The sequence below is a fragment of the Pleurodeles waltl genome, chromosome 4_1 (assembly GCF_031143425.1).
Source record: "Pleurodeles waltl isolate 20211129_DDA chromosome 4_1, aPleWal1.hap1.20221129, whole genome shotgun sequence".
Taxonomy (NCBI): domain Eukaryota; kingdom Metazoa; phylum Chordata; class Amphibia; order Caudata; family Salamandridae; genus Pleurodeles; species Pleurodeles waltl.
Window position 1 is genome coordinate 337604475 of NC_090442.1, and position 13119 is coordinate 337617593.

At 42.9% G+C, this 13119-nt stretch overlaps 1 protein-coding gene across 4 annotated transcripts in view; it reads left to right on the top strand.

Annotated features, from left to right (window-relative positions):
* Positions 1-13119, top strand: part of PTPRO (protein tyrosine phosphatase receptor type O) — an 814046-nt gene that overhangs the window by 733127 nt on the left and 67800 nt on the right. The window lies entirely within an intron of this gene.

Sequence of the window (13119 nt, forward strand, 5' to 3'; positions counted from 1 at the left end):
GTAGCTTAAGGCTTGGTAAGAGGGTTATATTGCCATGTCGAAATTCAGGCTGCAATACAGGCCTGGGGTATGTTTTAAGGTGCTACTTAAGTAGATGGCATGATATGTGCTGCAGGCCAGCTAGTAGCATTTCATTTACAGGCCCTGGTTATATAGTATGCCACTGTACAAGGGACGTATAAGTATATTAAATATGCCAAACAGGTGTAAACCAATTTGCCATGTTTATGGGAGTGAGCACAAGCACTTTAGCACTGGTTAGCAGCAAGAGTCCTAAGGCAAAAAACAAATCTCAGCAAAAAAGTGGAGGGTAAAGGCAAAAGGTTTGGAGGTGACCTGCAGAGAGGGCCATGTCCAACAAGAAGCAAGTGGAATGAGAGGGATGAATCAAAACAAGGATGGGGGTTGATGGAATGTTAGGAGGGTAGATAAGTCAGGCAACTAGTTGGACAAGGATGTAAGCTAGTTGAACAAAATGGTGAAAGCATGAACTAAAGAAAAAAAGGCTGATTGTGAAGTGGAAACCTGAAGAGGAAAGCATCAGAGATCTCAAGTTGTCTCATGTCAAGTGTTGTTATTTTAAGAGTTGTAGCTATGAACAATTCAGCATCGCAGTAACATCAGAGCCCAGGAGATTAAATGGCCCACTCCATCCCATTAATAGTTGCTTTTACTACCAACCCATGGATTGAGAGCTAGTTTTTCTGACTTTCTTTTCAAAACATGAAACAATTACTACGTCACTAACTATTTCAACTAATTCTCTTTAACCTGGGACAACTGTAGTTGTATTTTTGTGGGCAGTAAAAGACGAGGACTGCAAACACCATAATGCAAATACATTTCTGCATTGAAACCTATTGCTTTTCCAATGCATGTTTGGGTTAGGCAACCTCCGCTGCTGACATCCATCATTGCCATATTGGAACAGAATTTATTAGAATGTTACAAACCCATTCAAACATGGCTATCGCGGATGTACACCCATCCACAGCAGCAACCTTAGAATGCATTTCTAATATTATGAAATGTTTAATAAAATGTATAATAAAATATTATAAAATGGCAGCCGTGGATGCACTTGTGGAATGGAATGGAATTGTTAAAATAATAAAATAATACAAAACCATTTCTAGGTGCTTGCTGCTCCTGCACACTCATGGGCAGCCATCAGGAAGTGGATATTAAAACATTTTAAGTTGGATGCCTACCAATGATGCAGCATGCTCAAAAAAGTTAATAAATAATAGCAAATTAAAAATAAAGTGGTATCGGATGGGTGAAGGGAGTGACAAACAGGAAGTGGTGGTATAGTAATGGAAAAAGGGGTGCAGAATTTTTTTTTTAAAAAGAAAATAAGCGGAGTGGGGATGACCGAGTGAAGCAACAGATGAGCTAGGGGAGGGGGAAGCAACACAGAGCGAGGGGTGGAAAAGTGAAGGAGAAAGCAGTAGAAGGGTGTAAAAGCAAAGAAACACATGCACTCCAATGGATTGCTTAAAGTAAATTAAAGTAAAGAAAAATGTCGTTTTCTGAATAAAAGCATGATCAGCAAAGGAAAGAAAAGTTTACCAGTCAGAACAGTGTAAGTCCACAATGTTCATGGACAAACCTGAGAATGGAGAGGAATGCCATTGAATAAAGAGGATAGAACTGAGATAGACAACAAAGGCAGCCAATCATGAGAGAGGGGCACACACAAAACCCACTCTGTATATACTGGAAACAATGGTTGTAGCCAACAAATAAATCTGTTAGCAGCTGAGACCTCAACAGAATTGGACAAGCAACTGAGACATAACAAGGGACAATTATATATTTGTAAGCAAGGACAGTATGGAAAAGTATGTAGAAGTAGTGACATAAGGCAAGAGAAGTAAAAGGTGAAGCAAGTGCGCATAGGAAAGGAGGGTAAGGGAAGGAGAGAAGGACTTTTAGCAAAGTATGTATGAAAGTGAGAGTGTGTGGTATTCAGACTGATTTTATCATTATCAATTGAAGGCACCACTCATTGCACTACACTCTTGTAACATGCCTCCATTCATTATTCACAGCCATCATATGTCAACCCCCCACCTCCCCACCCCTATTGCTGGTCTCAGACATATTCACCACATTCCTCATTACAAGTTTCCATGTGTATAGACTTCTTTATGACAAAACCATCACTTTCCTCTCTTGTGTCAGTCACCAATTACAAGCTTACAGGCATCATCTACTACATCCAGTTCCAGTCCATAAATGGACTGGAGGTATGGCCTCCCCCACTAGCTGTGGTACTTTACTATTGTGTATCCCCACTTCTATGGTATGAGTCCACCGTTGCCAGGCTCCCTACACCACCAATTCCCCCAGTACCAACACATTCCCAGTTTCTATGAACTGCTCTGCTATTTTTATTGTGATAGAGCTTTGTCTTCTATTTTCTGTGGTATAAGACATAGTCCAATTCATTTTCATTTGGTATTGGTGCTTGTTGTACTAGAAGGGGAATGCACCACTTTGTTTTATAGCTGTTATTACTACCAAGGGCAGTTTTTTATTATGTGACACAAATGGTCTTTCTCCATTACACAATGCTGATAATGAGTACATTACAGGGAGTGCAGAATTATTAGGCAAATGAGTATTTTGACCACATCATCCTCTTTATGCATGTTGTCTTACTCCAAGCTGTATAGGCTCGAAAGCCTACTACCAATTAAGCATATTAGGTGATGTGCATCTCTGTAATGAGAAGGGGTGTGGTCTAATGACATCAACACCCTATATCAGGTGTGCATAATTATTAGGCAACTTCCTTTCCTTTGGCAAAATGGGTCAAAAGAAGGACTTGACAGGCTCAGAAAAGTCAAAAATAGTGAGATATCTTGCAGAGGGATGCAGCACTCTTAAAATTGCAAAGCTTCTGAAGCGTGATCATCGAACAATCAAGCGTTTCATTCAAAATAGTCAACAGGGTCGCAAGAAGCGTGTGGAAAAACCAAGGCGCAAAATAACTGCCCATGAACTGAGAAAAGTCAAGCGTGCAGCTGCCACGATGCCACTTGCCACCAGTTTGGCCATATTTCAGAGCTGCAACATCACTGGAGTGCCCAAAAGCACAAGGTGTGCAATACTCAGAGACATGGCCAAGGTAAGAAAGGCTGAAAGACGACCACCACTGAACAAGACACACAAGCTGAAACGTCAAGACTGGGCCAAGAAATATCTCAAGACTGATTTTCTAAGGTTTTATGGACTGATGAAATGAGAGTGAGTCTTGATGGGCCAGATGGATGGGCCCGTGGCTGGATTGGTAAAGGGCAGAGAGCTCCAGTCCGACTCAGACGCCAGCAAGGTGGAGGTGGAGTACTGGTTTGGGCTGGTATCATCAAAGATGAGCTTGTGGGGCCTTTTCGGGTTGAGGATGGAGTCAAGCTCAACTCCCAGTCCTACTGCCAGTTCCTGGTAGACACCTTCTTCAAGCAGTGGTACAGGAAGAAGTCTGCATCCTTCAAGAAAAACATGATTTTCATGCAGGACAATGCTCCATCACACGCGTCCAAGTACTCCACAGCGTGGCTGGCAAGAAAGGGTATAAAAGAAGGAAATCTAATGACATGGCCTCCTTGTTCACCTGATCTGAACCCCATTGAGAACCTGTGGTCCATCATCAAATGTGAGATGTGAGATTTACAAGGAGGGAAAACAGTACACCTCTCTGAACAGTGTCTGGGAGGCTGTGGTTGCTGCTGCACGCAATGTTGATGGTGAACAGATCAAAACACTGACAGAATCCATGGATGGCAGGCTTTTGAGTGTCCTTGCAAAGAAAGGTGGCTATATTGGTCACTGATTTGTTTTTGTTTTGTTTTTGAATGTCAGAAATGTATATTTGTGAATGTTGAGATGTTATATTGGTAATAAATAATTGAAATGGGTATATATATTTTTTTTGTTAAGTTGCCTAATAATTATGCACAGTAATAGTCACCTGCACACACAGATATCCCCCTAACATAGCTAAAACTAAAAACAAACTAAAAACTACTTCCAAAAATATTCAGCTTTGATATTAATGAGTTTTTTGGGTTCATTGAGAACATGGTTGTTGTTCAATAATAAAATTAATCCTCAAAAATACAACTTGCCTAATAATTCTGCACTCCCTGTATGTTGTTACAAAATGCAATATAGAACCATTCCTCATGAAAATTATGTTGTCCATATGTTGGTTTCAAATCAAAAGTGAATGCAGTTCATAAAAAGAAAACCGAACCTAACCAAAACATTCCAGCTGCAATACTTAACAATCAAGGGAATCCCAGTCTACTATTGCAATTTTAGAGACGCTTTGGCAAAAATGTTTTACCTTGCAAGCAAAATACTTGAAGGTGATTTGGTGGATGTGGTAGCTCAGTGGACTAATGCATCCATGTTTAATCTTATGATCCATAGATTAAATTTCAGCAAATATACTCAGCCTTTAATTCTCCCGCGGTTAATAAAATGAGTAACTTTGAGTTGGTTAACAAACATTTGCTGTCAAGAGCACCATGGGACCCCCATGGTGAATGTGTGGTCTTCAGATACACCTACTATATTATATTATATTATATTATATTATATTATATTATATTACATTATATTTTTACAGGGACTTGCAGAATTCAGTGCATAGTGGGGGGATTTAGGTTGTGGGGCCACCAATTATCATCCTTTTTACTGCCCAGGATGTAGTCTGTTCAAAAGCTAAAACAATTTGTGCAAGTAACCAGATATCTCCTCTTATGGATTTTGGTGTATGCAAAGAGGGCAATCCAAGATGAGCAGCAACAAAACTGAGCACATAAACAGAAGAACAAGAACAAGAATGAAAAAAGCAGTTATTTTGATTTTTGTATAGTAACATAAAGGCACAGAAAACAGTTACAGCACAGGCACTGGAAATTCTCCTTATGCCTGTAGAACAGGCATTAACTTTCCTTCCAAATGGGTACAACATGGAAAGATTTACTCACATTTACAGCTAAGGTCACAGACCTTCAGCACACACCCATAGAACTTGTACAGCATAGACAGCAGCAGTGTAGGATGTTTTCACATGGTCAAAACTGGTAAGGCACTGGCCTAAGCCCTTGATTCGGGCCTAAAAGATAAAAGGGCAGCAAACCATTGGCTGAACAAGCATAACAAGAATTCTCCATGTCATCAATACACTAGTTTTCCATTCCTTGGACTTTCATCTAACAGACTTGTGCATTGCTGGTATGATAATTATTGCTTGTTTCAGTTGATCAAACTGGAATAAATAATCTCAAAATTACCTCTAGAAGGTCCTAAGACTGGAAACCTGGTTTCCAGCTGACTTGGGCCCATTTTAGTTGCTGCCCATCAGGATTGAGGTGTTTAGAGGTTAGTTTTGTCTGGATTACATCTCCTGCTATTGTTACCTGGGAGGCTGATTTGTATAATTTGTTCAGTACCTTCTGTCTCAGGGCCTCAAGATGCTGACCCTTACCTGTACTCTCCAACAGTTAGGTGTGGAGTGTGTCTGATGTGAAGCCTGGCATCCGTTATCCCAAAACTCTCTCCAGCGTACTCAAATGAGTATTTGTGGATCCTGCACAGTCCTACATATATCCTAACCCTTCCCAAAACAAGCTTACACAGCAAGGCAGAGCAGGTTATTCTAAACCAGCCTGCATGTGCATTCTTCATCTTTACCTCACTGCTACAATAACTTAAGTCACTGTTAAAGCATCAAAAAAAGAAATATAAATCGACATAAACTAATGAAACTGAAGGAGAGGTACATCCAGTGGATGAATATAAAGCCAAGCATGATGGTCGAAAGGGATGAAAAGTAAGTGATGCCAAAGGCAGGGTGACAGGGAGAAGTGCCTTCCATTCCAAATCATTTCTATGGCATGCAGTTTCTAAGGTGCACTGCATCGGCATGCAAGGCTAAGGACATTGTTTTAGTCTTTGTGTACACCAAGCTTCTCCAGGGAGTAGCTTGTGAGCTTCTGGGTGCTCTCCAATTATCTTTAAGTAAAACTCTTTTGTGCAGCTCAGTCTACTTACTAAGTAAGAAGCTTTTGCTTGGATGAATTTTTATGTTTATACGAAAATCGATTGTGTGATCTCAAGATGAAAATGTGTGCATTTTCAGAACTCCTACACTGATGTTTGGGGAAAAATGACTAAAATGTAACTTGTAAATGAAATAGCTTTATATATGAAACTTTAGATAGATTTATTAGTATTATTACCTTTGTGCTTGGGGCTTGGCAGTTATGGTTATTCTGTAGTACCCACAAGAAGCATTTCAAATTGGCAAAGCCCTTTTTACCACAGGTGCATGACTAATGTCCTGGTGGCCCTCAGAACTAGGGCCATCAACCAAACCGACCAACCATGCCAGAAACCTCAGCATAATCCTGGACAGCAAACTGACCATGAAGTCCCAGATCAACGCAGTCACCTTTGCCTGCTTTTGCGCACTGCACATGTTACAAAAAGTCTTCAAATGGCTCCCCCTGAACACAAGATGTAATGTCACTCAGGCCCTAATCACCAGCCAATTAGACTATGGCAATGTGCTCTACACTGGGATCACCACATATTTTCTGCAGAGACTCCAGACCATACAGAAATCTGCTGCCAGGCTCATCCTTGACATCCCCAGAGGGACCCACATCACCCCCCACCTCAGAAAACTTCACTGGGTTCCCACACAGAATTGCCAATTCAAGCAGGTGTTCCACGCCTACAAAGCCCTGCACAACCAAGGACCAGCCTACTTCAACCGTCACCTGAACTTCCACCTCCCTACCCGACACCTACACTCTGCCTCCCTCTCACTAGCTGGCACCCCCCCGCGCATCCACTGAAGCAACAGTGGAAGATGCTCATGCGCCTACCTCATGGTGACATCCTGGAATTACCTCCCTCTGCAGCTACAGACCTCCACTTCTCTGCTGGAATTCCACCAGAGAGCACTCAAGACCTGGCCGTTCGACTGAGTAACCTGAACCATCACGATCCTCAAGCATCTGCATACCCTCTCGGGTCATGAGTTGCGATATTTAAATCCACTTGATTGATTGATTACTGGTGGAAGTCCTGCCTGATGGACTGAAGTGATTACTGCTGCTAATCTTGCTTGGTGTGGCCACTGATATAATCTTGTCTGATTTGGTCAATGTTACAACTTTGATAATATTAGTAGCTCAGGGTGATTTTCATTGATCAAAAGTAGCTCTTATTACAAAAAAGGTTGGAGACCCTGTGGGGAAGATGGAAGGGTACATTGACCATCCAACACAACTGTTATTTTCTTGAACTCCTCACAATAAACCACTCAAGAATAGTGTCCATGTGCCAAGTATATCAAATGTAAGAAAAGCAGCATGTGCCAGTGAAAGGGGAAAGTACAAACCCACAGACAGGCTATAAAACTGGGAGCAAAAGTACATTTAATGAACACGCCTGTCCTGTCATTTACTGTGTTTTTTCTGATTAATACTAAACCTATGGTCATCATCCAGATACTTTGCAGTTTCCGTTAGATTATCCATTCAAAACATGCTTGGCTATGGCGAGGTAAATGAAGCAAATGTTATGAATTTTCAGCTGAGAGAGCCTTTTTGTGCTTAGAAAGGAAAGCATAAACACAATAAGCATTGGTAAGGCCACGGGTTCTGGCCTTTTTTTTATTAAAATGCATTGACTGCAGTGTAGCCTGGTTAATGGCCCTTTGATTTTAGTCCTACAACCCCCCTTAAACCTCAGAATTATGGTTGAAATATCACAGATGTATCTTTACCGCTATCACAGAATAAAACGGGTGAGCAAATAAATGGTAAAGCGAAATATGCAAAGGTGTAGTGAAATCTGGCAACCTGTACTGGCGATTTTAAAAGCACAGAGTTTTTGCTAAAGAGTCATTAAAGAGATATTAGAGCTGAGGGCACTAAAAAGCCAATATCAACAAATTATTAATAAATAATGATGGAGTGCTAAAAGGAAAAAACAGTTGGATCACATAAAAACATGGTGGATTTCATGAAGATGAAAAAAAGTTCAGTTTAACTTTTATGAGCTTTAGTAACTGCAGTGAGCACAAAGTTCTACTCATGAAGTGGAATCATGAGCTGTCCTCCTCTGGATGAGCTTGCCAATAAGTGCATAAGTACTGTGCTTGTTGACGCATATCCTGAGAAGTCTTACAATTGCGCTAATTTGAAACAGTTCTCGATTTATACAAAAAAACAGAGCCAACATACTCTTACCTAACACACTTATGGAAGAAACAACAGGATGCCTAACCACTTCCTGTGTCATAGTGCGCTCACAACATGCAAGTTGCTGCCCCACTCTGAAACGACCCCCAAGAACAAAGACAATTGCAATTAAGGTGATTAAAACATGACGTAGCCTTTTATTCACATAGTATCAGAGAGAAATTATAACCATATTTAGGCAGACATTATTGCTACGAGAATTCAGGACGAAAGATCAGAAAAACAGCAAGATTGTGCAAGCAATACAACAGCTGTATCCACTTTCCATTACAGCGCAACACTTTAGAATGCAAAAGTGCCAGAAGGCCCCTTTTTCCTCATTTATGACCCACACCCTCAACCAAGGGCATTTAGGGCATATCTTAGTAGCAACTTCCCCTCCATCACACTGAGGGATGGGCAATAACCCGCAGTTCCATACCAACACATACCAGGGCATCGCATAGTGCTCCGGCTCTGCTGGGGTACCTGGCTACGCTAATGGCAGCCCCCTCCACCGGGCCTCTCCATTTACCGTAGTCACCATTTCTAGTATCCCAGACGCATGTGAAAACCCCGTGACCTGTGCAATGCGGTATATTGAATACTGGTGCACGGTGAAGATAAAAGAGGCTGATTCTTCGCCTCGCAATGTCTGGGTTGCACTTGTTCTGGGCACCAACCGACGACATCACAAGCAACCCTCCCTTGTGGCAAAATGGACAAGGGACTCCCCACCTTGGGCTCCTGCCCGTGGAGTGACTGATGGCACCCCACTGCTATTTGGAGTGGGCGCCTGGCCATTTTCACCCACTGTTTCGACCAGGAATATGATTCTATGTTGGACTGAAAGTTCTTTCCAGCTATCATCAATTGTCCCTTGTAGGACACGTCTGACACTGGTATGCCATTACAGTACCTGAAAGATACTTAAATATTTAGTTTTTTCTACGATTTACTTATATGTGTCTTCAACTATTTATTAAAGTGGAGCATCGTTGGCGGGACTGGACAAGTCTTTTATTCCACTGGGCATTTGAAATCCCAGCACCACTCCTAGAACCTCTACCACTTTCTGCTTTTTTTTAGGTTAATTACAACAGGCACTGAGAGGCTTCAAGAGAGAAAAAGAGGTAGAGAAGGGGAGAAAGAGACAAAAGGATAAGAGAGATGGGGAAAAGAGAGAGGATGGATGAAGAGATAGAATGAATGGATGGAAGAATAGTGATAGTGCAAGAAGATGAAGGGTGTGGGTCTGGTTTGAGTATTTTTGCCAGGGCTGGTTTTGGTTTTAAAGATGGTGCAGGCAGGCAGGTGGAGAGGATGGAATTCCATTAGATATATGATGTTGTGATAATATTTTGTCAGGAACCAGATGAGGCATGCTGGGGCTTGCAGAGTGCCCTTGATGGGCATTTCATCACGCACCCTGAAGCCTTAGGTGAATTTAGCCAATATATGTGGTAAACCGGGTAACAAATTGCTTGCGACCATTGCACGAAACATTTCTTGGGTTGCTATTGAATACTGCGTAGAAAGTAGACGATTGGGGTACATCTGGTGCTTAATGTTCCGGTTACTCTGAACTGCTAATCTTACTGAACTAAGGGCCAGATGTAGCAAACAGTTTGCGAGTCGCAAACCTGAGTTTGCTATGCAGAAATGCATTTTGCGAGTCGGAACCGGCTCGCAAAATGCATTTCAGAGTCGCAAATAGGAAGGGGTGTTCCCTTCCTATTTGCGAGTCGCAGTGGTATGCAACTCCATTTGCGACCGCGTACGCGGTCGCAAATGGAGTCGCAGTTACCATCCACTTGAAGTGGATGGTAACCCACTCGCAAACGGGAAGGGGTCCCCATGGGACCCCTTCCCCTTTGTGACTGGACCCCAAATTATTTTTTCAGGGCAGGTAGTGGTCCAACGGACCACTACCTGCCCTGAAAAAATCCGAAACAAAAGGTTTCGGTTTTTTTTTTCTAAGTGCAGCTCGTTTTCCTTTAAGGAAAACGGGCTACACTTGGAAAAAAAAAAAAACTGCTTTATTTAAAAGCAGTCACAGACATGGAGGTCTGCTGACTACAGCAGGCCTCCATACCCGTGAGTGCCCATAGTCGCTATGGGGCCGCAATTTGCGACCCACCTCATTAATATTAATGAGGTGGGTCTTTGCGACCCCATAGCGACTCGCAGACGGTGTCTGAGACACCGTTCTGCATTGCAAATTGCGAGTTGCAATTTGCGAGTCGCTCGGACTCGCAAATTGCAAGTCGCAATTTGCAAAGTACCTACATCTGGCCCAAACTCTCTGCTGTATTTAAAAACCATAACAGGTGGCGAGGTCAGTGATTGCATTCTGAAGTTTTTGAGTGTTCAGTGCCTTCACTAGCAAGTACATGTGAATATGAATGCAGCACGGTGGAGGAAGTGTTTTAAACACCTGTGACTTTTAAGGGTTTTCTCAAGGGGCTCACCAGGAGAGCAAAATAACAAAAATATTGAATTTATCACACCTTTATTGCAAGATTTCTGACCACACTCTACAAAAACAAGATTGTGTATGTTGTTAAGCAACAAGTAAAGGTTTTTCATCTCTTTTCCGATATTAACAACACAATGCTGGATTGAAGAGGGAAGACGTTCATTGGAAATGACAGCAAGGACAGACTGCGTAGCTCCATGTTAGGGACTCGTGCTGTGACACAATAAAGAACTAATCCGTGAGTGCTAAAACCTCTGTTGGTTTACAATTAAAATGTGTCCGGCTCACAGAGGGTAATAACATGCTACATTAAGTCGGAGCGGAAGTAGGTGAGGTGAATTAAGTCACTCCTAAAATGCACAATATTATTATTATTATTGGACCCATGACTGAGGGATCTGCTGACCTTCCCGCTGCCTGCACGAGTGAGACGGATACAGCTCGGCTATTGTGTCATCGATGGTACTGACTAATGAAATGATTGCAAGCAAGAGAGGCCAGCGCCAGTGGAAGTCAGAATATGCAGCATTTTAGTACTAACAAATAGGCCAAAAATATAAACCATTAAAGTCCCAGCTAATATCTGTTGATGCAAATGTTTTAAAAACAACTCAGCACCACCTTCTGTGGTGTGGCAGATATGCTGTAACACTCAAGCATTCGGGAAAAGGGAATAAACTCACAAACCTTATCCTACTCCAGCAATGTGCAGCAAGAAACATCAAAGCTGTAGAATAACAGTGAAGCTAAAGCAAACAAAAACGAAAAACTAGGTCACACCCAATCTACGGAAAAGCACAGTTGCCATATTTGAATGGCTTTAGTGACAATTTCATTGCAAGGGTGTTATCAATTCGGAAACAAATAAAGATGTTTTACTTTTCTATCAATAAGAGCTACTGTAAATTAACAACAGGAAATTTGCAATGTACTTAAAGTAATCGCATACCAGGGAACCAAAACCCGGCACACCTGTTCACCCATTAGAAAGTCCTCACCGCGCAAGACACTATCTCGATCAAGAACTCTGTGCACTCGGGAGTACCCTCGGACACTTGCCTCCATCATGTCTTCAACCTCAGAAGCAAGACAATAGGCGATGAGCTCAGGAAGTTCCTGAATACCTCCATCACCGTGGTCTCCTTCCCGGAGTCCTGGAAACACAATGAAGTAAGGCCCTTCCTGATAAAAGCATCTGCAGACCCAGCCGAATTAAAGAACTACCGGCCCATCTCTCTGCTCCCCCATTCAGCAAAAGTACTTGAGAAAGCAAACAACCAGCAACTCACCCAGCAACTAGAAGACAGCCCTGATTGCAGCCACAAATGACATGAGAGCCCTCCTGGACTGTGGGGAAACATCATCCCTCTTCCTCCTGCACCTGCCCGCCACTTTTGACACCGTCTCCCACCACATCCTGATCAACAGATTCCACCACATCGGGAGTCAAGGAAACACCCTCAAATGGATCGCCTCGTACCTCACCGGCAGAACCCAAAGAACCCGTCTCCCTCCATCCACCTCAGAGTCCAAGAAGATCACCTGAGGAGTCCCACAAGGATTGTCCCTCAGGCTGTCCCTCCACAACACCCACATGCCCCCCGGCCATCATCGTCAATTCACATGGACTCAACATAATCTCCTATGCTGATGACACACAGCTCATCCTCTCACTGTCCGAAGAGCCCTATGCCACAAAAGCTAACTTCCACAGATGCATGACGAACATAGCGGACTGGATGAAGGACAACTGTCTCAAACTCAACACTGCAAAAAATGGAAGCCTTCATCTATGGGAGCAACACCTCACCACGGACTAACACTTGGTGGCCCGCAGCGATCAGCACACCCCTGCCCCACAGACAATGCCCGTAACCTCAGCATCATCCTGGATAGCAAGCTATCCATGAAGAAACGCTATGACTCAGTCTCAACCCCCGGCTTTCACAGCACAGGATCATAACCAAGGGGTCAGAGGCAATAAGACATGGGAAACAATGCCAAGAGCTCACAGGTCTAACAGTCCCGATTCAGAAGAGATGCCAGTTCAAGATGCTGACCCACGCCTACAAGGCCCTGCACAATAAAGAACCAGCATACATCAACAAATGCCTGACCTTCCAACAACCCACCATACACATCCGATCAACTTCCCTCTCCCTCACAGACACCCCACCAATCTATATAGCCAACAGTGGAGGATGTTCCTTCTCCCACCTGGCATTCAAGGCTTGGAACAACCTCCCCTTGCACCTCAGGACCGCACCGTCACTCCAGCGATGCAGAAGAGAACTAAAGACTTGGATGTTCGAATGATCATACCTCCATGCAGCAGCATACAGCTCCAGTGCCTATAGACCCTCATGGGTG